The 26,288-nt window shown below is 46.3% G+C and overlaps 1 long non-coding RNA gene across 1 annotated transcript; it reads right to left on the minus strand.

Annotated features, from left to right (window-relative positions):
* Nucleotides 1-1,211: 1,211 nt before the first annotated feature.
* Nucleotides 1,212-24,858, minus strand: LOC136619827 (uncharacterized). The gene is made up of 3 exons (XR_010791052.1): nucleotides 24,594-24,858; nucleotides 3,724-3,831; nucleotides 1,212-2,037 (listed from the first exon to the last, which is right to left on the minus strand). It is a non-coding gene; the product is annotated as an uncharacterized lncRNA (long non-coding RNA).
* Between the last annotated feature and the right edge of the window lie 1,430 nt (nucleotides 24,859-26,288).

Here is a 26,288-nt window from a genome sequence, read left to right on the forward strand (position 1 = left end):
TTCTAATGTTAAAAACGCATCGCTCAAAAATCACAACGCATGAACTTGCGATGTATTTTTAACATTAAAAAGGCCCATTGACAATCGCATTTAAAAAATGCAGCGATATCGCAGCGTTAAAAAAACACAAGTGGGTAAGAGCCCTTAGTGTCTAAGATGCTCCCTTATCACCCGCCATGTATGTGGCATCCTAGACGCCATTGCATCCATCAGTCGTCATACGCTACAACGTATATGGCAGGAACTTGACTACAGGCTCCATGTGTGTTGAGTGACAAAGAGGCCTCACAGTGAACACCTCTGATGTGGGAAACATTTTTGGTGTTGTACATCAAAACTTTTTGAGTTTCTTTTTCCATTGATATCAAATTTATGTATCTGAGTGTCAATAAATGTGAAATATGAGTGTTTCAAATCGGGAAAATCACTTGTAATAACCCGGTACATATACACATTCCAAAAAAAAAATATTTCCGGAGAAATGTCTGGTTGGCCGCGGTTCCCTTATTCAAAATCAGCTATTTGTCATGGATGCTGCTTGTGCTGGGTGATAAATTCTTACAGGAGATCTGTCTGATATCACAACCCCTTTAAGTTTTAATTTCAGTTCATCAAGCTTTCAGATTTCTGTCATTGGAAATCCCTGACACAATTCTCATGGAAACGTCCCACTGAAAATAGGTAAATTAGTAAATTACAGTCACAGAAATCCTTAAATCTAAAATCAGGGTAGGTTCAATTGGACCATGAGATGATTTCAGTGCATGGCACAGGACTTGTTAAGTAGGAAGATTTTTTTTTTTTGTCAAACAGAGCAGAGTGTATACGACGCGTTTTGAATCAATGGAGGACAAGGATAATTCTTGAGTATTTTCTTTTTGTGAAAGGACATGAATTTGCCATCACATCTTAGAACATTGAGCTGGTGCTTGACCCATTTTATTATAATGGAAACAACTTACAATATCTTATGGCCACTTATGTGATCTTCGATCATGCACGACCTGAATATATCCATCCAGTTTAGTTTATTATCACCAATGTTGATCCAGAGTAAGGGAATAAAAACCCCAATGAGGTAGGAGCCAATCTTCCCCATTTAAACCCATTAGTGGCACACCCGGAAAATCTCCTTCCTCCAAAATTTGGAAATTATTTTCCAAAATTGTTATAATGTATCCCTTCATTACAAAAAAATGTTTCAATGTGATTGTTGCTTTCCTTAACAAATTATTGTGAGATTAAGGCCCCCTGTCCACGGCTGTGATGGAATATCGCTAGCGATATTCCGCCACGGGGGAGCAGAGGGGAGAGCTGTTAGATCTCCACGCTGAGCCTACCTGACAGTTACTTATGCCGCGATTTGAATCCTGCGAGCGAGGAATCACTCTGATTCTCCATGCGTGGACGCTATGGAAAGCAATGCACTATAGTCCGTGGACAGGAGCCCTAAATTGCATTGTTGACTCTTATTTAAAAAACCTGCCCTGTGAGGCATGACATGGTAATAATAAACCTGACACTGAAGGGGTTAAGGGGGAATAAATTCCTTCCTGACTCTAATCTGGCAATTAGAGAAGTAGTTCTTGAGTTTTCACATGTATTGTCCATGCTTAAGGGTTGTGTCTTAAATTATGCAGAAGGGAATTAAGAAATGTGTGGAGTAGAATGGATTTTCTTCCAAGTATGAAAACATTTACTAAACAACAATACAAAACTAATACATTATAACAAGATGAAGAAAAGCACATTAAAAAGGGTTTTACAGAGTCCCACAAGCGTTATATATTCTGGCTGCTACTTTTCTATCTTCCATGATGCTTTTAATATTTTACTAAACTTTCATTGGCCGCTATCCAAGGTAATTTCACAGGAAGGAAACAGGAAGATTACCAAGCTGAATTAACAAAGCTGCTGATTCAGTCACTGACTGCTTTAGCCAGATCAAACAAGTGACAGGTAAAATCTTGGTGCTTGGATGGTGGCTTGACATTCATCTTTTTACTTCAAGAGTTTCTCCATGGAGACGCATAGGAGCTGTTGATAGAAAAGAATGGGAAATTTTAATGAATACAAGTCAAGGGTTCTTCATACAGCATGGAGCTTATTTTATTCATAATCCAAAACCACAAGAGACACCTCCCTGATCAGGTGTACATCAGCTCTCCTCATGGCTCCAGGATCTGGCCTCAACATCAGATTCTCGATACTTTCAAGATGGCTCCCTCACTCCAACTAACACCCCCAACCACAGATGCCGAGTCTCTTCACAACCCCCAACTTGTTGAACAGGAAAGCTGTGCATAAGTAACAGTCCTAAAAGCTGAGGGCAGGTCCATAAAGTCACAAGTCTCACTCGCACCCTGCAAGGCCCCTTTGAATGAGTGACGTCACCAGTAGCTTGTTCGCTCTCCGGTAGCCTGTTTATACAGGCAGGTACATCGTTGGCTCATTCAAACGAGAATCATTCAGTCTTTCACATTCGCTGTACAAGTGACTGAGGACACTGAACGAGAGCTTGTTTACATTGAACAATTAGTGAACAAGCCAACGATGATTATTTTAACGCTAATTGTTCCATCTAAAAGCACCTTACGAATTCTGTGCTCCAGTCAGACTGGGAGGACTATTCATCTTGTAAGTCCTCTGCGAGGCACAACAATGCTACAACCCCTTCCACCTTCAACATGTGCCTTGACAAGTAGATGAGGACAATAGAGAATCACGGTGTGGAGGATGGAATGACATTTAAGAGTCCAGTAGATGGTGGGGAACCATAAAGCCAATAAAAAAAACAGTAAGAAATAATATGAACCTCATGCACCGTCACCACCGTCTATGGCAAAGTTGCTTCATTTTTGTTACTTTTGATGTATTAGAACAAGAAAAGAATAGCGGATGCGAAGGTGGCTGTGATGTTAAGCTGTGACAAGAACATTCTGCAGAGTCTTACCGGCACGTGAACTGCATAACTGCGAACTGGACGCAAAACCCGCCGGCAGGTGAACTCAGACCAAACTGCAGGACTGCAGACTGGACACGAAAACCGTGGACATGACTGAGAAACATACATAAACGTTATGCCACTCTCGCTCATGACCTGGTGCAGCCAGACTGAAAATCAGAACTGCAAAACGGACTTCATACTCACGGACAGACACAAACCAATGGCTGATAAATGCTCAAAACACGCACCAAGCATACCCGCATCTATAAACAGATGGAATAGATACAATACGAGGTATTAGTTCGTATTTTGGCCAAGATACTTAAGCACACTTCAAGGGTCCTCGTTGTTTCACGGGTTCCTACATTAATGAGACAATTAACCCAAGGAAACTTGCCTGCAATGCGTGGCGATCGTCCCAATAGGGACAACCACATGGAGGAACCAAGGGACCTACCTTGTTCTAGATGATAAGGACCCACAGCAAAACACAGTTCACACCACACATAGCGAAAGCGGCAGGCACGCAGGAGCATGACACTGTTCACACTAGCAGAGGAGCTGGTATATATGAGCAACAGACCTTGGGAATTGGCTGGCTGGAGCAATCTACACCCAGCTAGCTCAATCAACACCACCTGTGAAGCTATGTTGCTGAAAACCTATGTAGTACAACAGTACCGAGCAGCGAACCCTAACAGTGACACTGCTTGTTATTGCCTGTAGAATGCACAGGGGTTACATACGATAAGATCAGTGTTCACTTTAGGTCCTACCTATTCCCAACAGTCACAGGATGCTGGAGTGCGATGTTCCAACATTGTGGCAAGACATCTCATCTTCTGATCATGTGATCTCTCTCCAGATTGCTCTGCCACTTTCCCCTGTTTGTATAGAAATGTAAAAAAAAATATCACATATTCAGTATCAGCATATCCGTAATGACCTGTACAATAAATTGAGCCCACTATTTATCCTGCATGGCAAAAAACATAAAAATAACTTTAAAAACATAGGCAAAAAGCTTATTCTGTCCCTTTTGCCTCCAAAGAGCGCAATAGAAGTGATCAAAAAGCTTCATGTATCATGTCATTTATATTTCATGGTTAACGCTGTAAAAAATAAAAAACAATGGCAGAATTGATGCTCTTTTTTTCTCCCTGCCCTCTAAAAAAATTAATAAAAAGTTTTACAATACATTGTATATACCCCAAAAATGGTACCAATAAAAACTACAGTTTGCCACAAAATACAAGCCCTCATACAGCCATGTCAATGGAAAATAAAAATGTTATGGATTTTGAAAAGTGGAGATGGAAATCCTCAAAAAATCATTGCGTCTTTGGGCCAAAATAGCCCATATCTGTAAGGGGTTAAGGTTTGAAGCTCTGCTAAACCTAGACTAGAAGTTGCCAATTCCTACTTTTCAATATTTGCTTTATACATAACTAGAGGGAACATTGTTACCTATTAATTATAACAAATTTAAACACAACCATCTCCACAGTGTACACTGGCCGCTCCTTGCCCCATGGGCTTTAGCTATTCTGCATTACCTTCAGGTTAGTGAGATGGGGAGAATAACATATTTACATTCCTGCAGTATTATGTATGGAAAAAGCAGCACTGGGTTTTAAAAGTGGTATTCCCATCTCATACAGTGATGGCATATCACTAGGATATCATAGAAAATGGCCATATACTTAACAATGTACTAATACAAGAGGGCAGGTAAATGCACCCCATCCCTCAACATGTAGACAGCTCTCAATATAACGCTTTATTCCCACAAACGAATATTGGCCGCCGCTTTCACAGCCGGCCGATATATGCTACCATCTGATGCATTGGATTCTAATGCATCAGACCACACAGGCGTATTACCGTGGTGTAAAAGCGCCCGACCGGCCAATATAGCGCTGGGCGCTTTTACCCTGGGCAGAAAAGACAGTCCTGGAACTATCTTTCCCGGCTGGAATACAGCGGGCGCTCCCATATGACAGCTGGCGGAGAAGGGAGGTGGGAGGGAGTTTAGCAGTGTGACTGATAAACTCCCTCCCCCTCCTCTCCGCCCCTTGACAGCTGTTTGCAATGGGAGGTGGCTGGATGGGTGCAGGAGCTAGTTGCAAAGCTCTGCCCCATCCCACCCCTCGCATTGCTGGCTGCCGGCAAGGGGCAGAGAGGGGGCAGGAGCTTAGCACATTAGCTCCCACCCTGTCCCGCTGACTCCCCTTGCAGGGATCTGGCGAGCGGGAGGGAAGGGGGAGACAGCTTAGCAGAGATAAACTGTCTCCCCGCACACAATGGCATTGTGGGCTCGGCGTATAGATTTGTGCGCCCGTTCACGCATTTTTACGCTGCTGACGGCCATGTGAAAGGGCTCTAAGGAAGGCGTGTTAGTGGTTGTTCATTAGTACCTTCACCTGTGCAGCTGCTTCTTCATATAGCAGTTTGGCTGTCTGCATATTGAGAGATTTGGTGCTTCAACCTATCCTCTTGTATTAGTACATTGCTAAGTATATGGACATTTTCTTTGATTTTTTTTGTGTGCTTATGTTCCTTTTTTATGTCTTTGATATCACTAGGATATGGCAACACTTTATGACTGGTGTGGACTTGACCCGTCTTGACTGTACACTAAATGTAACTAAACTAAAAATATATAAACTGAGCCCAAGTTTGAAATGAATAATCATCTTTATTCATAATCAATATTAAATCATCGTAAAAGTGGATAAAACCGAAATGCAGATACTAGTAGATGTGCATGAACATAATTAACATCCATGCAAATCATATGTGAATGACATATCCATGAACGATATGACACTACTGCATGATATTATACAAACCAGCCATCTCGTATTACCCCAACGCACGTTTCACGTGATGCTTCCTCTGGGGGTTCCACGTGTTTTATGTCTGCACTGTTACTTTTTATAAAAATGTTCTCCTTTGTCAGTTTTTATTCTACTCCGTCCTGTCCCGGTACTGACGGAGTAAGTTGACACTAAATTGTATTATAATGCTGTGAGAAGAAGATTCTGTATGCTGGGGGTAAGCTGTTTGCCATGACTCACCAATCGCAAGACATTCCTCAGGTTTGGATGACTTTCAGTCGTTGGGTCAAGTTCACTTACAAGTTGCATTGATTTACACTTACATTAGTATGGGATGTACCAGAGTAATATTACTATCTTTGTCCACGTGACGGGTGTCATGCCCAAAGTAGCTAGTGGCACTGTTTAGCAGGATGTTTGCATTAATGTTCATTGCCAATATATCAGTACATAACTCAGGACTCCAATGGCGAGCCACATAGCAAGGAGTCGCGAGCCGCTGGTTGGAGGCCACAGCTGTACATAACATTTCCTATTACGATTGTTTAGCTTTATATTGAAACTGAAAAGTCCATTATATGACATTATGCTGTTTTGGGGTTTCAGGGATGTTTTTATGCAAATTGAAGGATTTTCAGATTGGAATTATTTTTGGTATAGGTGAGTCAATGAGACAAGAAAGCCTAAGGGCTCATGTCCACGGGGAAAATAGGATTTAGGATCCGCAGCGGATTTCCTGCATGCGGATCCGCATCCCATAGGGATGCATTGACCACCCGCGGGTACATAAATACCCGCGGATCGTCAATAAAAGTGATTTAAAAAAAAATGGAGCATGAAAAAATCTGGACCATGCTCCATTTTCATGCGGGTCTCCCGCGGGGACGGCTCCCGCGGGCTTCTATTGAAGCCTATGGAAGCCGTCCGGATCCGCGGGAGACCTAAAATAGGAATTTAAAGCATTTACTCACCCGCAGCAGACCGCGAAGCTCTGCTCTTCCTCACGGCCGCATCTCCCTTGCTTCGGCTCGGCGGATGTGCCCGGCGCATGCGCGCGGCACGTCGACGACGTGCCGGCGACGTGCCGCCGGCGTCAGGAATTCATCCGCCGGCCGAAAATGAAGATCCGGCCGTGAGGAACAGCTGATCTTCGTCGCCCGCGCCGGATAGGTAAATGCCTTTAAATTGCTATTTTCGGCGCTCATGTCCGCGGGGCAGGAGGGACCCGCTGCAGATTCTCCATGGAGAATCTGCAGCGGATCTGATTTTCCCCGTGGACATGAGGCCTAAGAAAGCCTTACTAATAATCCACAAGGACTTTAGTATCAGTTAAAATTGTAAACGCAATTCTCACCCCCACTGCCCACAATAATTGTAGATACATGAAGCACAATGTGTAAACATCATTTCATCACGGCCTAGAAAATTGTAAAATGCCTTACCACATCCCCAATTTGCATCACCACATCCTTTATTTCTATGACAACACCTATGTCTAATACAAATTCATCAACTTCCAGACACTACAGCTGATATTTATCTAAGATCACCGATTGTTATTTTTACATCTCTACTAACGGCCCATTTTCCTTATGCCAAAACTCTGACGACTGTTAGAAATCAGTAACTATTTTTTTGGTATCAAAGTCAGAGATGGCACCCAAGCAGGTGCCCTTCACAGGGTAATATTTGGGCAGTATGTTTTGGGAAATGGGTGTGGCTTTTCAAAGGGGGTGTGCTTTACATAAAAGGGGTGGGGCTAAATATACGCAGAGCCTCCATATTAATGTCAGACCCAAGACATTGCAAAAATTTTCAGACTCCCTAAATATATTCAGACCCCTTCATGACACGACCATTTTAAATAATTTTATTTTTGTTTTCTCTTCACTTTCCTAACTTTTTTCTCTTTGCATCGTCATAGCTGTGTGAGGGCTTGTTTTTCACAGGATGAGTTGACTTTTTCAAAGGTACTAGTTAATATACTATATAATATACTGAAAAACTAAAATATTTCTTAGTAGAGTGCAATTGAAAAAACCGACAATTGGACAGTTTTTGGGGGCCTTGTTTTTACGGTGTGCACATGGCTTGCAGAAGTGATAACTTTATTCTGTGGGTCAGTACAATTACGATGACACTACATTCATATAGTTGTTTTTTTTGTTGTACTAGTTTTAAAAAAAAAAAATATCTTTAAAAATATATATTTTCAATCGCCATCTTCTGACTACCATAACATTTTTATTTTTCTGTCAATACAGCTGTGTCAAGGCTTGTTTTCTGTGGACGACCTGTGGTTTCTATTGGCATCATTTTGGGGTGTATATGACTTTTTGATCGTTTTTAATATATTTTTTTTAACTTGGAGAGGGGTAACAAAAAAAAAGTGCAAGTCTAGTGTTGGATATTTGTCTTTCTGACCATACGGGACAAATTATGCATTATTATGGGACTATTACAGATGCAAAAATACCAAAGATGTTTTTTTTCTCCTTGGCTTTCTGACCTTATAAATATGGGGAAAAGGGGTTTTTTTATATATATTTTTAACTTTTGTAATAGTTAAAAAATATTTTTTCACTTTTTGTAGTGCCCATAGAGGACTTCAACTTGCAACCATTTGATCACTTATACAATATGATGCAATACTTCAGTATTATATTATATTGTATAGTATATTAATAGGCAGAGATACATGGCAGCTCTAGGGGCCCCAGGCTGCTATGACACCCGAAAGTTGCATATTGAAACACACATAGATCATTGCGTATTTACGTGTGCAAAATAAAAAATAAAAAAAACACGAGAAGGCTCTATTGATTTCCTACGTAAATGCGCAATGAATACGCAAGTAACATACGTATTCACTGCGTATTTTTAACGCTCCCATACACTGTGATTTTTTTCATGAATATGCAAATAAGGGGGATGGAATAAATCCTTTACAGTACCACCTATTGAAAGGCAGCATTCCTTCAAGCCAAAGTCAGACTTTTTATACAAGCCTTGTTACAATGACTGGGAATTAAAAACAAAGCCAGACTCCATGTACAGACAGCTGTTTCAGGGTTATTGCCCATCATCAGTGTACAGTAGGAGTCTGGCTAGGCACACGAAAATTGCATGCTTGAATACCTCAATGCAAGTCAATGAGGTTTCAGCATTGCGTATTAAATGCGTTAAAATATGCGTGTAATACACACAGAAGATATGCTTGTCTGAGTCCTAACTGCTACTATCAATTGCTACCATAATCAATATCTAATCGAAAGGGTTGGAGGGGTGTCCACAATCAGGAAAATAGCCAAACTTAATATATCTGCTCCCATGATTTCAAACCTTTGAATGGTAGTATTTTAATCATTAGCACTGAGCTGCCCTTTTGACACCTGCAAGGCAGAAAGCTTTGCTGCCAAATTTGTGTTTACCTCACCTCTTGCCCTGCTCTGGGTGGTTTTTGGAGCGAGCTGGTAACAGCAGCTGAGTGGCTCAAACCCCTGACCAATGGAACCTTGTTGCTTGGGCAGATGATCACTTCTGCCCGGCAGCTTCTGTGTCACATTACCGCCACTTAAAAGCAGTCTCTACATGTCTTATTGAAATATGATTTATAATCCCATGTAACTTCAGGCATGCATTTCGTACGGTGTTTCCATATTTCTGTCCCCTTGTATGTTTCTCTCTATCTCCTGGGGCCGTGTGGTTTTCCTCTGAAATGAGCCAATTACGATTTCCATTTCTGAAGTAAACAGCCCCGGTCTACTCTTATTTTCCAGTTGATCTGTGCATTTTAAGCAGCTGTGTTTATCGTCCGGCGTGTCCGCATCCTTCGTCTATCATGGAGTGAGAGGCACCAGCGCTCTAATGGGTTGAGGGATTTAGGAACATCAGGTCATATGCAGGGATTAAAATTAATGGCAGGGGTCTGGAATTATTTCTGACTGTAAATGTGGTTTGAAACATGTAATTGTATCTGGCCCAATGTCATTGATATTTGTATAATTACATCTAAAGATTAAAACTGGAGTCTCAAATTTAATGAGCCGCATGAACACAAAGCAAATACACAGATGTAGAAGAAACATATATAACTAATGATATTTGTGTTGAATGTTTAAAGACTTCAACACTCAATTTGTCTGACGCCTGGCAGGGTTCCAGAAAATGGGAACAGCATTCAGGAACGTTCATGTGAAGAATTACAATGCTGTCCATCTTTTAAAGGGGTTCTGACATGAATAATGTTTTAATGCTTTAGCATCCATTGTTCCCTGGTCTGCCTAATGGACACAGGGAACCCACGATTTAATGGCTGCTAAAACATAAAAACATAATACTTACCTTGTCTCCTGTTGTTGTTGACATCGGGGGGGGGGGGGTCATCTCCCAGCAGGCGCTGCTCTTCCTCGTCTTCCTCCACGAGAAGCGCTGCTCCGGGATCGCGTGCATGCGCAGTGGAGAGGTGCCCTCTGACAGGAGTCAGGACGGGTCGTGTCTCCACTGCGCACGCGCAGAATCTTGGAATTCAGCCAGGACGGACGGGCCGCCCATGGCAAGCACTGCTTGTGACGTGCTTGCTGTGAGCGGCCCGTCCGTTCACCTCGGAAGTGACTGACGGACGGAGAAGAGCAGGAAGCGGTCATTTTGACCGCTCCTGCTCTGCTTCTACAAGCCACAGAAGAAGATGCCGGCTGGAGGGGACATGCCTGACAATCGGACCTGGCCAGGCAAGGTGAGTAAAATTTTTTTTTTTTTAATGTCAGAACCCCTTTAAAGCAAACTTTTTATCCAGGGGCGTAACAAAAAGACTCATAGGCAAAATGGTGTAAAAGTTCAGCTTGGGCCAACAGCTTGGAATGTGTTGCTGAAAAAAAAACGCTCAGTCCTCAAGCCCCTAAGTAGGCTGGTCTTTAAGAGGTTGAATGAATAAATGACAAATTCTATATGAATGCTCCATTACATGCCGCCCACAGCTAGGATGGCGTGTATGACAAATTAAAGTCACACAGTCCGAGTTCCAAAATTGCTGTCAGGAAGAGTGCGCACTAAACCCCTCAGTTGTGTCTTGCAGCCTTCACCATAATGCTATCTGAAGTTTTGCCTTTCCTAGCCTTGTTCAGCTTTACACTTCTTGCATTCAGGGATTAATTAATGACATCAGCTGTTCTCTGACCAATCATGGCGAGCACTGGACTATTTAAACTCTTTCCCTATGCCCTGGGTCTTTGGTTGCTTGAAGGTCTCATGAATGCAGGACTTTATGCACAAGCCTGGGAACTCCAAACCACAAGTTCAGAAAGTTGGATTGCATGTGTACCCTAAGTTATGTACCCGAGTGTGTTTCCATTCACCCAAATCAAAGTTGGAGGCTTGGATACTGTATCTTGAATCCTGTTGTGGATCCTGAGGCCTGGAGTTAGGCTTGCATCGTGAATCTTGTCCCAATTCCCGGAAGCCTATGCCTGGTATCCTGCAAGTTTGGCTGTTATTTTATGTGGAGCTATTCCATGTGATTGTTCTCAGTAAGAGAGACCAAGTAATCTCGTAGATATGATACCTTTTACTAGCTAACAAAAAGACCTGATGTTATAGCAGGCTTTCAAACCTACTTAGGGTGCTTCCACAGCCTGAGGAATACTAATAGATCATAGACTGAACATGAGCCAACAATGTGATGCAGCAGCCAAAAAGACAAACACAATTCAGGGTTGTATTAAGAGAAGCATAGAGTCTAGATCACGTGAGGTAATTATCCCCCCTCTACTCTTTTTTGGTCAGACCTCATCTGGAATACTGTGTCCAGTTCTGGGCACCCCCCTTTAAAAAAGACATAGACAAATTGGAGCAAGTTCAGAGAAGAGTTACCAAGATGGTGAGCGGTCTGCAAATCATGTCCTATGAGGAACGATTAAATGATCTGGGAATGTTTTGCAAAAAAGGCTGAGAGGAGACTTAATAGCTGTCTACAAATATGTGAAGGGCTGTCACAGTGCAGAGGGATCAGCCCTATTCTCATTTGCACAAGGAAAGACTAGAAGCAATGGGATGAAACAGAAAGGGAGAAGACATAGATTAGATATTAGAAAAAACTTTCTGACAGTGAGGGTGATCAATGAGTGGAAGAGGTTACCATGGGAGGTGGTGAGTTCTCCTTCAATGGAAGTGTTCAAACAGAGACTGGACATATATCTGTCTGGGATGATTTAGTGATCCTGCACTGAGTAGGGGGTTGGACCAGATGACCCTGAAGGTGCCTTCCAAATCTACCAGTCTATGATTCTATGAAGTTGGTTGAAAGCTTGCTGTAACATCATGTATTTTTGTTAGCCATTAAAAGGTATCATATCTACAAGATTACTTGGTTTTTCTTACTGAGAACAATCACATTTTGTTTTACTGGCTAACACGGTACCAAACGTTTTTCGAGTTACTCCATAATATGCCGCAGTACTTTGTCTTTGATGTGTTGTGCTACAGAACCCAATCAGATATCTTATATTGCAGTTCCATTGTATTGTTTGTGCTGTGACTTGTTTTTGCAATAAATCGCGCTTTGTGTTATATAATCTTTGTCTGCCGTGCCCGCTGGACTCCTAACCCACAACCAGCATAGTTATAATTGCTCATTTTTTCTGTTGACTACAGAAACGTGTCAAAAATGGCTGAGCACATCTAGGTGACAACATGGGCTTTCAAACAGAAGAAAGGAGAAAACTAAAAGATGTGTTTAGAAATAACGAATCTGCGAAGCAAGGTTGTGTTCTTGGAAAATAAAGTGTTGCGTGTATGTACATGTGTCACAAGACCGGATGACCAAGATGAAAGACTGCTCTATATGTAGAGTGGAAGCTGTAGAATAATCTGTCACATGACTCAGCAAGCAAAAAAAAAGGAAGAGGAAAGGCAAAAATGTCTGTGTTGTTTTTACTTTACAGATGAAGTTCATGCTCCAGTGCACAATGCAGCCGTGTCACACGCATGCTGACAGGGTGAGCTTGGTGAACTGACACTACTTTACTCAATAACAGTTGATTTTGTCCTAAATACCAAACAAACTAGTGCAGCATTTACCACTATTTTGTCCGGTAAAATGATAGACATCACATCTAAATACCAGACAGACCCATTATAGACAACGGGGTCTGTCTGGTGCCATTGGTGTCTGTTATGTGGAACTGCTGTTACTTTAGTTGATTCCCTTGTATGACGGACGAGGACAATGGAAATGGGCCTTAAAGACTGAACTCGGAACAGCTGTTAAGTAAGTCTCCTCACTCACCTTCTTGGTGTTCTCCTTAGGCCTCGGTCAGACGAGCGTCTTTTAGGTCCGCGTAAAATGAATGCTTCTAAAAGAACCAATGGGTTCCTATAGAAGCGTTCATATGCGAAGAATTTGCAGCCAAAATAGCACGCATCTAAAAAAAGATAGAGCATCGGTGCGTTTTGAGCAGGAGTTTCCATTGACTCCTATGGGAGCAGGAGTTAATGGAAACTCCTGCACTGGGAATAGATACCCGCTGCTTACAGCAGGGCATTTAAAAGGTGCTTCTGGCCAAAAGTACATTTTAAATGTCCCACTGTTAACTTTTGTTGATCCTCCGGGAATGACCGGACACCCTGAGGGTTCGATTAATCAATGATTGAATGGCTGTGATTGGTCCCTGCGCTCAGCCAATTAGAGGCAGCGCTTACCAGGAGGCGGGGATTTTTAAATCCCCCGGCAGAAGAAATGCAGAAGTACAGTGCCGGAGAGAGCGCGCCATAGCTGGACAGCGCCGGAGAGTTGATGTATTTTTTATTTTCAGGGAAGGGCTTATATTTCAAGCCCTTCCCCGAAAATGCCTGCGGGTGTTCCCTTCATCCCATTGCTCTCAATGGGGCGGCAGCAGCGCCGGCTCCATTGAAAGCAATGGTATAGGATCGCACTCCTCTGCCACAGCTGTGGCAGGGGATTCCTTCATCCCTGTGAGGAGTCCCATCATCAATGAACACTGTGACAGTGCTGTCACAGTGTTCATGGAGCTGCTGAGCTTCTCCAAGCCCAGAAGCTCTTCTCTCTCTTCATGGAGATAGTGTGCTTGGAAAAGCACAGCAGCTCTGGTGAACGGGCAAAGTTTCATACACTGCGCATATATGAAACTTTGCCCATTCATGCATTTTCAACAGCGCATTTTTTTGTGTACCTATAGGTGCGCAAAAAAGAACGCTGGTCTGACCAAGGCCTTAAGGAGACATGATGCACTTCCTAATGTTGTCCTGAAGACTGACAAAGATGCCCCATGATGACCCTGTGTCATCGCCGACAACGTCTCGTATGGGCCCAGGAAAGAAGTCAATGGACCTTAGACATGTAGCAGAAGGTTTGTCTGCAGCGAAGATTTCTGATTCTTGCTCAACATACAGATGGCTGGCTCCACATCTGGTGTAAACATCATAAGGTTGTATCCCATGGGTGCCCTGTTGCAGTTCAACTGGTTGGTGCTGGCGGTATCATGGTATGGGGAGCATTTTCTTGCTATGACCTAGGACCATTGGTCATCATACCACAATCCTTGAATGGTGAACACTAAAGGGACCTGTTAGCTAACCATCTGCACACATATCTTCATAAAGTCTTCCAACCACAGTGCCATCCTTCAATTTTCATCTTTGGGCAGCACTCCAAGTCATCAAGCTCAGATCAATAGAGAGCGGTTGGAGGAACATGACAATGAATTTTCCACACTGCTTTGGCCCCCACGTTCACCAGACTGTAACACCATTGAACATTCTTGGGATCTAATAGAAAGGACTATGAGATCTGCTCCCACTTATGTGCAATATGTTCACCAACTGATGGAGCTGTCAACGGGTCGGAGTATGGAGGATGTGAAATCTGTTCCCTGACATCTAAATGCCCATGATAACCCAAAAAGGGTGTAGGGTTTACCAGAATGTTCACCTAGTGGCAGCAGAATATCTCACTGGGGCTGTTCACACAAGTGGTATGGTTTTTATTTAAAAAGGAAACATGATACTGGTGAACCTTGATGGACCATCAGAACTTTTCTGGGGGTCTATTTGGGTTCTGGTATTTTTGGCAGCATGATTAGTGCTGCAGAGTGAAAATTCAATTGCTTAGTGTTAGGGGAACAAATTTCTAACAAACATGGCAATTGCAAAAAAATTCTTGCTACATTTCCACAGCGATTTAGGGCATAAGCAGATGGGCGTGTTTTTGTTCTGTTTTGCGGCCGTAAAAATCATGGCCATAAAACGTGATGAAGCAAAACCATTGATTTAATTGGTTTTGTTTTGACTAGTGGGATTCGCGCGTGTTAATACTAGGCATGTAAAAAGATAGGACTTGCCCTATGTTTCTCGCATATGGGTTCTGTCTAGAGATGAGCGAGCACACTCGTCCGAGCTTGCTGCTCGTTCGAGCATTAGGGTACTCGAGATGCTCGTTACTCGAGACGAACACCACGCGGTACTCAAGTCAATTGCATTTCCTTCCCCACATGTTTAGCGCCATTTTCTAACAAATAGACATGCAGGGAAGGCATTACCACTTCCTGCTGTGACGTGCCAGCCCTATCCTACCCCCCAGCAGTGAGTAGCTGGCGAGATCACGTGACCGCCCAGTACTTAATGCGTTCCCGCCCGCGGCTCGCCTCAGACACATGCTGGCAGAGGTTAGGGAAAGTGCTGCTGCTGATATAGGGAAAGTGTTAGAGTAGGATCCTGTCTTCAAGAACCCCAACGGTCCTTCTTAGGGCTACATCTGACCGTGTGCATTACTGTTGTGGCTGGCTGGGAGCAGTAGTGCACCATTTTATTTTTTCTTCATCTCGGGCTGTGCAGGCTATTACAGCTATAGCGTTCTCAGTCTGCAGTGAATTATGCAGAGTATAGGGAAAGAGCTGCTGCTGATATAGGGAAAGTGTTAGAGTAGGATCCTGTCTTCAAAAACCCCAAAGCTCCTTCGTTGGGCTACATCTGACCGTGTGCATTATACTTGTGGCTGGCTGGGAGTTGTAGTGCATCCATTTTTGTATTACGCATCTAGGCCTGTTCCCAGCCTTTCAGTAATAGTTTTCTCAGGCTGCAGTGCCGTACAACCAGCTCTCACCGTGAAACTGCACTCAAATAATTCCTAGCCTGCTGCGAGCGATTTCATTTATAACGTTCTGTGTTTGCAGTGCATTATACAGAGGTCTTACCGCTAAACAGTACTGTAATATTACCTGGGCCACTACAAAGTATTTCAGCTCTGCTGCTGTGCAGAGTGTCTCACAATACCCTTTCCTTGGTGCCTTTGAGATAGCCACAGTTACCAGCACTATCCACTGGCTTTAGAGTCTTCTCCCACTACATACAGCCTCTATTGTCTACAAGTCTCTGCGAGCAGTAAATTACCCCTAGGTATCAGCGCAAGACAGCGGGTTACTTTTTTCAAGTCACAGCATAGAGCCTCCGCTATCTACAAGTCTCTGTGTGCGGTGAATTAAGGCCCAGTTGTCAGTGCTGTACAGTGGGGTAATTTATTTGGGCCCTGCTCTATTCTTAATCCGCCATGATGAGGAGTAGGGGTAAGGGTCGAGGACGTGGACGTGGACGTCCAAGTGAGGGTGTGGGCACAGGCCAAGTTCCTGGTCGTGGTGAATCACAGACGGCTGCTGCGGGATTAGGAGAGAGGCAAGTTTCTGGGGTCCCCAACTACATATCACAATTTATGGGTCCGCGTGGTAGACCTTTATTACAAACAGAGCAGTGTGAGCAGGTCCTGTCATGGATGGCAGAAAATGCGTCCAGCAATGTATCGACCACCCAGTCTTCTACGCAGTCCACTACTCCCGGCCTAGGGACTGCAACTCTAAATCCTCTGGCTGCTGCTCCTCCTTCCTCCCAGCCTCCTCACTCCATGAAAATGACATATTCCGATGAGCAGGCAGACTCCCAGGAACTGTTCTTGGGTCCCTGTCATGAGTGGGAAAAACTGGTTCCTCTCTCACATGAGGAGTTTGTCGTGACTGATGCCCAACCTTTGGAAAGTTCCCAGAGTCCGGGTGATGAGGCTGGGGACTTCCGGCAACTGTCTCAAGAGCTTTTTATGGGTGAGGATGATGATGAGACACAGCTGTCTGTCAGTGAGGTAGTCCGAGGGATGAGCACACAGAGGATTCGGAGGAAGAGCAACTGGACGATGAGGTGACTGACCCCACCTGGTTTGCTAAGCCTACTGAGGACAGGGCTTCAGAGGGAGAGGCAAGTGCAGCAGCAGGGCAGGTTGGAAGAGGCAGTGGAGTGGCCAGGGGTAGAGGCAGGGCCAGAGCGAAGAATCCCCCAACTGTTTTCCAAAGCACCCCCTCGCGGCAAACGTCCGTGCAGTGGGCTAGGTGTTCAAAGGTGTGGATGTTTTTTAGTGAGAGCGCGGACGACCGACGAATAGTGGTGTGCAATCTGTGTCGCACCAAGATCAGCCGGGGAGCCACCACTACCAGCCTCACCACCACCAGCATGCGCAGGCATATGATGGCCAAGCACCCCACAAGGTAGGACGAAGGCCATTCACCGCCTCTGGGTCACACCACTGCCTCTTCTCCTGTGCCCCAACCTGCCACACAGTTCCAATTCCCCTCCCAGGACACAGGCACAAGCGCCTCCCAGCCTGCACCCACACCCTCACCTCCACCATCCTCTACTCCATCCAGCAATGTCTCTCAGCGCAGCGTTAAGCTGTCGCTAACACAAACGCTGGAGCGAAAGCGCAAATACGCCACCACCCACCCGCACGCACAAGCTTTAAACGTGCACATTGCCAAATTAATCAGCCTGGAGATGCTGCCGTAGAGGCTTGTGGAAACGGAGGCTTTCAAAAACATGATGGCGGCGGCGGTCCCACGCTACTCGGTCCCCAGTCGCCACTATTTTTTCTGGTGTGCCGTCCCAGCCCTACACCAGCACGTCTCCCGCAACATAAATCATGCCCTCACCACGGTTACTGCAAAGGTCCACTTAACCACGGACACGTGGACAAGTACTGGCGAGCAGGGCCACTTTATCTCCCTGATGGCACATTGGGTGGATTTGGTGGGTCCGAGTCAGAGCCTGGGACCGCTCACGTCCTACCCACACCCAGAATAGCGGGTCCTACCTCGGTGCTGGTATCTGCGGCGTTTTATGCCACCTCCTTCAAACCCTCCCCCTCCTCCTCCTCCGCCACCTCTACCTCTCAATTAAGAAGTGTGAGCACGTCACCAGCAGTCGGTAGCACGTGGCGTTGCAGCCCAGCAGTGGGCAAGCGTCAGCAAGCCGTGCTGAAACTAATCAGCTTAGGCGACAAGAGGCACACCGCCCCCGAGCTGTTGCAGGGTCTGACAGAGCAGACTGACCTCTGGCTTTCGCCGCTGAGCCTCCAACCAGGCATGGTCGTGTGTGACAACGGCCGTAACCTGGTGGCGGCTCTGCAGCTCGGCAGCCTCACACACGTGCCATGCCTGGCCCATGTCTTCAATCTGGTGGTTCAGCGGTTTCTGAAAAACTACCCCCACTTGTCTGACCTGCATGGCAAGGTGCACCGCGTCTGCGCACATTTCCGCAAGTCCACCATGGACGCTGCCACTCTAAGGACCCTGCAACATCGGTTTCAGCTGCCAGAGCACCGACTGCTGTGCGACGTGCCCACACGCTGGAATTCTACGCTGCACATGTTGGCCAGGCTGTATGAGCAGTGTTGAGAAATAGTGGAATACCAGCTGCAACATGGGCGGCATAGTGGTAGTCAGCCTCCCCAATTCTTTACTGAGGAGTGGGCCTGGATGGCAAATATCTGCCAGGTCCTTGGAAACTGTGAAGAGTCTACCAAGATGGTGAGTGGCGATGCTGCAATCATTAGCATTACCATCCCGCTGCTTTGCCTGCTGAGAAGTTCGCTGCAAAGCATAAAGGCCGACGCTTTGCGGTTGGAACAGGGGATGGGGGATGACAGTATGTTGCTTAATAGCCAGACCACCCTCATGTCTATATCTCAGCGTGTTTTGGAGGAGGAGGAGGAGGAGGAGGGGGAGGAGGGGGAGGAGCAGCGGGAAGAGACAGCTGGGCACACTGCAGAGGGTACCCATGCTGCTTGCCTCCCATCTGTTCAGCGTGTATGGGCTGTAGAGGAGGAGGAGGATTCTGAAAGTCATCTTTCTAGTAAGGACAGCGCTGTGTTGCGTACTGGTACCCTGGCACGCATGGCTGACTTCATGTTAAGCTGCCTTTCTTGTGACCCTCGCGTTAGACGCATTTTGGCCAACACGGATTACTGGGTGTACACCCTTATCGACCCACGGTATAAGGAGAACCTTTCCACTCTCATTCCCGAAGAGGAAAGGGGTACGAGAGTGATGCAATACCATAGGGCCCCGGTGGAAAAAGTGATGCTAAAGTTCCCATCTGACAGCGCTAGTGGCAGAAGACGCAGTTTCAAGGGCCAAGTAGCAGGGGAGGCGCAGGGATCAGACAGCATGTCCAGCACAGGCAGGGGGAACACTCTCCAAGGCCTTTGCCAGCTTTATGGCTCCCCAGCAAGACTGTGTCACCACTCCCCAGTCAAGGCTGAGTCGGAGGGAGCACTGTAAAAAGATAGTGAGGGAGTACGTAGCTGATCGTACCACCATCCTCTGTGATGCCTCAGCTCCATACAACTATTGGGTGTCAAAGCTGGACACGTGGTACGAACTTGCGCTGTACGCCCTGGAGGTGCTGGCCTGCCCTGTCACTAGCGTCTTGTCAGAGAGGGTGTTTAGTGCAGCTGGGGGAATCATCACGGATAAGCATACCCGCCTGTCAACTGCCAGTGCCGACATCCTTACACTCGTAAAGATGAACAAAGGCTGGATTTCCCCAGACTGCTCTTCTCCACCGGTGGAGAGCAGTGGAACCTAATGATTCTTTTCGCTGCAACCGGAGAAAAAAGCATTCTCTATCACCGGAAAAAAAAAAGGGAATTAGCTTTGTCAATCACTCTCGGATATTATTACTCATCAATTTTTTTCACAGGGCTGCCTCCAGGCTCTGTTACAAATTAAGCAACAGTGAGCTGTATCTTTAAAAAATGTTTATGGGTTTCACCTGCCCTTGCAGTTGAGCAATTTTTCAGGGGTACACTTGTACGCTTGGTAGATAAATTTTTCTGGCCCTCGCCTATACCGTTATCTAACTAATTTTTCCGGCCTTCGCCTACACTCATGATACACCAATGTTACAGGGGTCTGCCTATACTTCTGCTACAGAAATGTTACTGGGGTCTGCCTATACCTTTTCTACAGAAATGTTACTGGGGTCCGCCTATACCTTTTCTACAGAAATGTTACTGGGGTCCACCTATACCTTTGCTACAGAAATGTTACTGGGGTCTGCCTATACCTTTGCTACAGAAATGTTACTGGGGTCCGCCTATACTTTTGCTACAGAAATGTTACTGGGGTCCGCCTATATTTTTGCTACAGAAATGTTACTGGGGTCCGCCTATACTTTTGCTACAGAAATGTTACTGGGGTCTGCCTATACCTTTGCTACAGAAATGTTACTGGGGTCTGCCTATACTTCTGCTACAGAAATGTTACAGGGGGCTGCCTATATCTTTGCTACAGAAATGTTACTGGGGTCTGCCTATACCTTTGCTACAAAAATGTTACTGAGGTCTGCCTATACCTTTGCTACAGAAATGTTACTGGGGTCTGCCTATACCTTTGCTACAGGAATGTTACTGGGGTCTGCCTCAACTATGGGTGCACAAAGACTTCCCATCGCGGTGTGTTACCTTTCTGGCACAAATAAACTGACTGACTAGGGCAGAAATGTGGGCCAAGGCCAAGGTCCTTGGCGGGGCGAAACTCTCCCATGTTTGGGCACTCTGATTTCTTCCTGTGTAATACCATCTTTGTGCACTGACAGAATAGGCGAGCCCAAGGAACTCAAAGACTTCCCCTTGCGGTGTTGAGCTATCTGTGTGGGGACACATGGATTTCCCATTGCTATGTAACTCAGGGCACCTTGGGCACACAAGATGGAGGCTGGGACCGAGCCTGACCCAGGGCCCGCTCAAATACTTCCCACACAGACTATAGCGAGTCCTGGTCATGGTTTCTTGGCCTTGTAAAGCCACTTCCTCCTCCTGCTTGGGGTCAGCGGATCAGCACTGGGCAACATGTATTTTCTCTCGTGTTACCACAGTTATCTGAGACACTGGTTCGGGCCAAACAAAAGGAGCGTTACTGCATTAGGCCGCCTGCAGACGAGCGGGTCGGATCCGGCAGCGAGAAATCTCGCCGCGCGATCCGACCCCAGAGCCTGCAGGCGTGAGCGCGTACTCACCCGCGCCTGGCGGCCCCGGCCCTTTGATGTGCCGGCTGCCGCGCAGCCGGCGCATGCGCAGACCGGAGCCGGCGGCCAGGTGAGTGCGTGCCCCGCAGAAAATTAGAACATGCCGCGGTTTGTTTGCCACGCGAGATTTCGCGCGGCCAAACCGCGGCCGTCTGCATAGGAGTGCGTATTGTAATGCACTCCTATGCAGACTTTCAGTGGCGGAAATTTCCGCTCGTCTGCAGGCGGCCTTAATGAGACGTTTACTGCTGTACTAGCATCGGAGTCCGCTTTATGCTCACGATTGCTGAGGGTGTGGGCAGAGGCCGAGGTCCTCGGCGGAGTGAAAGTCTGCCATGTTTGGGCACAGTAATTGCTTCATGTTTAATACTTTCCTTGGGTTCCTTTGGCTCGCCTATGCTGTGAGTGCACAAAGACTTCCCATAATGGTGCTTTACCTGTCTAACACAAATACACTGACTGACTAGGTCAGAAAAGTAGGACGAGGCCCTTAGCAGGGTGAAACTCTGCCATGTTTGGGCACTCTGATTTCCTCATGTGTAATACCATGCTTGAGTTCCTTGGGCTCGCCTATGCTGTGAGTGCACGAAGACTTCCCATTGCGTTGCTTTACCTGTCTGGCACAAATACACTGACTGACTAGGGTAGAAATGTGGGCCGAGGTCCTTGGCGGGGTGGAACTCTGCCATGTTTGGGCACTCTGATTTCTTCTTGTGTAATACCATCTTTGTGCACCGACACCATAGGCAAGCCCAAGGAACTCAAAGACTTTCCATTGAGGCGTTGAGCTATCTAACACCTACACAGAATGAATAGTGTGTGGACACATGGATTTCCCATTGCTATGTAACTCGCGGCACCTTGGGTCACACAAGGTGGAGGCTGGGACCGAGCCTGACCCAGGGCCCGCTCACATTCTTCCCACACAGAGCATTGCTGCAGTGTGGCGATGTGTAGAAGTGCTGGCACCGGAGTCCCCTTTATGCCCACGTTTGCGGCTCCTGACAATTTTGTGACAGAGGTGGCACGGGATTGGAATGATCATAAGTCAACCTATCATCAATTCTCAACAGCATCGTGGGCTATCGCCCACACTTTCAAAGAGGGTCGCTGCCTGGCCCTGCCAACCTGCTGCAGTGTGTGCCTCCGGTTCCTCCTCATGGCAGACGCACTTATAAATAGACATGAGGGTGGTGTGGCTATGAAGCGAGCGTGTGGCATGAGAGCAGCTGAACGCTGTGCAGGGAAACTTTTGGGTGCGCTGCGGACTCAGGATCGTGTGGGGGGGTTGGACAGTAATGCCAGCATGTAACCCAGGAGAAGAGGAAGCGGTGTCACCAGCAGGCAGTGATTGTCCTTAGTTGCAGGTAGTGTGGTGCTTAGCTAAGGTGTGCCTTGCTACTGAGGGTTTGTCCAAAGTAAAAATTGTTAGGAGGGGGCAGACTCTAGCCCCTATTGTGGCTTAATAGTGGGACCTCGGAGCCTCAGATCCAGCCATGCAAGCTGCCCCTGCTCTTCCCTACCCATTTCTGTGGTGTTTCCATGACTTTCTGATGTTTTCTGGTGTTTGACAAGTCATCACCTATGCGGAGCATCGGTCCCGTACAAAAATGCTTGAGTCGCCCATTGACTTCAATGAGGTTCGTTACTCGAAACGAACTCTCGAGCATCGCGAAAAGTTCGACTTGAGCAACGAGCACTTGAGCATTTTGGTGATCGCTCATCTTTAGTTCTGTCCTAACTTTCTCTCATATAGAAAGACTATCTTCCTGCTTTTTTTTTAACGGCGCGCAATAGGTTTTGGATATGGGGACATCTAGTGGCAGAAGGTGGAATCACTGTCTATTAAAAAGATACTCTAGAAATTATTAGAAATCTTGCAATGATAGAAATCTGCTGCTTCCTTTAAAGCGTCTTTCACACGGGCGATAGCAATATCAGCGCTACAAAATCGCCGCTATGTACACACGATTTTGTAGCATCAGTGGTGCATCAGAAAAGAAGGCTCCATAGGGAAACATGGGCTACAAAACCTCACGGGCATATCGCGAAAATGGCAAGGTTTTTGACTCGCAATGTCGCATACTACAAAACATCGCAAATGTGGAGGAACCCATAGGAAACAATGGGCTTCACATACATGCGATTTGTAGCATTGTCGCAACGCGGGAAAATCGCCCGTGTGCAGCAGGCCTAAGGGCTCCTGCACACTGGCGAGTACGATATCAGCCCGATATCACCCTCGCAATGCTTCTGAAAAGCCCTGCATGCAAGGTGTTCTCATTGGGAAACAGCCTTGCATCACTGCGGGGCTGAAGGAATCCCCAATACAGCTGTCATAGCCACAGCAGGAAATAGTGATCTTCTCCCATTGATTTCAATGGGGCTGGCCACGGCCCTATAAAAATCATGTGGGAACCCCTGGATGCAAGGCGTTTTGATTTGAAAACAACTTCGCATACCTGCGGGGCTTCCCTTCATCCCCACATTGGCAGAGGATCACTATGTTCTCCCATTGTCTTCAACGGGGCTGTCGGCAGCAGTGCTGGCCCCACTGAAATCAATGGGAGAAGATCGATGGAGGAATCCTCAGCTGCGGCTGTGATGTTCTCCCATTGGTTTCAATGGCGCTGGTGCTGCTGCTGTCATAGTTCATCGTGCAAATGATTTTTCGCTCTACGTAGCCTAACCCATGAATTGGCGCGTTGATGTGGCGGCCCAGAGCCGACCCTTGGCTGGGGAAGACAGCAAGGTTAAAGAAACACTTACTTAGTCACGGGTGGCTCTACTATCATCTTCCTTCTTGGCCCATAGGGTAGTTGAGCCAGCCATCCGCAGATCCTACACACAATAACCGTGTGCAGCAAAGCTCAATACCTGTTTGTCTTCGTGACGCCATTGCCCCATTATGATGATCGTGGTAAATAACAAGAGTCAACAACCAAAGGAATAGATTTTCTGAAACCAGAGGCATACGGTTTCTCTTTTACTGGTTAACGACAACTTGTAAAGTTCCAATGCACGGTAGTTCCACAGTCTTTAGCAAATACAGCCAGAAACATTTATTTAGATTAGGACTCTCTCTCCCGCCTGCATAGACTCACTCTTGGGCGGGCAGCTGAGGGAACCATGCACGTGCCATCTCCTACTCCAGGAAAACAGGGTCTGTTCCAAGCACTCTCCATAGGAAAGCCATTCCATTACAGCAGAAGTGAGCCAGGGACAAGGCACGGGTAAGCTGCAGATCTCCTGCCACCTCACATGGCTTCCAGCGGCCATCGCACCGCCTCACACATTCCCGAGCTGCTCAGACTTCTCACTCCTTGCTCTGACAACTCCTCCATAAGCATTCCTGCGAGAACTGAACGAACCTGCCTACCTACCTATTTTTCTCCACTGAATCACTGAATCTACCTACCTACCTTATTCCTCCATGGAAGAATTGAACTTACCTTTAAAAAGATGGCTGCAGCAGCGACCAATTAGATTTTTAGGCTGCTGTTTCCCCTTTGTGGACTGAATTAAAAAGGGTATTCCGTCAAAAAGACAAATTATCCAGCTCCTGTGGCTTCTTGCCAGAGATAAAGGAGGACACATCCGCCCACTTCCAGCCCTAGCGAGACTGAGTTAAGATAGCTGCCAAGCCTTGGTAGTCCTAATGCAATACTGCGCGTGTTACAATAGACTGATGACATCACATTGTACCGTGTTTCCCCTAAAATAAGACACTGTCTTATATTATTTTTCTCCCAAAAAGGGAACAGTGTCTTATTTTCGGGGGGGGGGGGGGGCTCATACTCACCTGGTCCACGGCAACCCGATGCCTCCCGATAGTCTTCGGTGGCGCTGCAGTAAACTGCGTCCTCCTAGTCTCACAGCTGAGCTTCTTCCTGGTGACAAGGCTTTGAATACCCCGCCTCCAGCAAAGCAAGAGCTGTGAATGGCTAATTGAGCGCCAGCAGCTAATCAGAGCCGGCGCTCGATGAGCCAATCATAGCCATTTAGTGATGTCATTCACTGAGTGGCTGTGATTGGCTCATCGAGCGTCAGCTGTGATTGGCTGCTGGGACTTGATTAGCCAATCACAGAGCTCGCTTTGCTGGAGGCGGTGTATTCAAAGCTCCGTCACTAGCAGAAGCTGAGATAGTAGATGGGGAGGACTCAGCAGTTTGCCACAGCACCGACGGAGACCATTGGGATGCCGGACCGGGTGAGTATTGATTTTTTTTTGGGGGGGGGGGGGGCGGGGCATGTTAGCTAGGTCCTATTTTCCGGGGCGGCCTTATATTTCAAGCCTCCCCCGAAAACCCGGTAGGACCTATTTTCAGGGAAACACGGTAGTCTCAACTGCAAGACAGCTGGGCTCATTAGCATACAGAGTGTGTGTATCTATCTGAATTATATAATCTATAAATAATCTATATACATAAAATCTATCTATCTATCTATCTATCTATCTATCTGTGGCGCAGAGTGTTAAAGCAGCAGAAATGCACTCCTAAACTCTTGCTCACGACTTAAGGGCTAATGCCCACGGCCGGATTTCCGCTGCATGAAACTTGGCAAAAATCTGTGGCGTTTCACCGCAGCTATTATGTTCTATTGAACCTAATAGCTCAATGTTCACGCTGTGGAATTCCCCAGCATGAAATAACCCACGGCAAGTCCTATGTGCCACGGGAATACGCGTGTCTGGCTTCCATTGTAGTCAATGGAAGCCGGCTGTCACGCTATACTTCAGCTGTAGCACAGCGGATGTATAGCGTGAATACGCTTCCCCACCCACCGCTGGTCGCATCATATGACACTGCCGGCGCATCATGCGGGACTTCACACAACGCATCCGGGAGGTAAGTATGGGGTCTTTGGGGGGGCGCCGTGGCGGACCCCGCTGCAGAATTACACCGGCGGAGTCGGTCACGGCCGTGGGCATTAGGCCTAAGGGCTCCCACCCACTTGCGATTGTGTTTTTTGTTAACGCGATTGTCAATGGGACTTTCTATTGTAAAAAACGCAACTGCGTTTTTGGTGCATTGCGTTGCGTTTTTAACATTAGAAAGTCCCATTGACAATCGCGTTAATAAAAAACACAATCGCAAGTGGAAAGGAGCCCTAACAGTTAAATTCCTGCATTGGTTCAGGTAACC

Source organism: Eleutherodactylus coqui, chromosome 3 (assembly GCF_035609145.1).
Source record: "Eleutherodactylus coqui strain aEleCoq1 chromosome 3, aEleCoq1.hap1, whole genome shotgun sequence".
Lineage (NCBI taxonomy): Eukaryota > Metazoa > Chordata > Amphibia > Anura > Eleutherodactylidae > Eleutherodactylus > Eleutherodactylus coqui.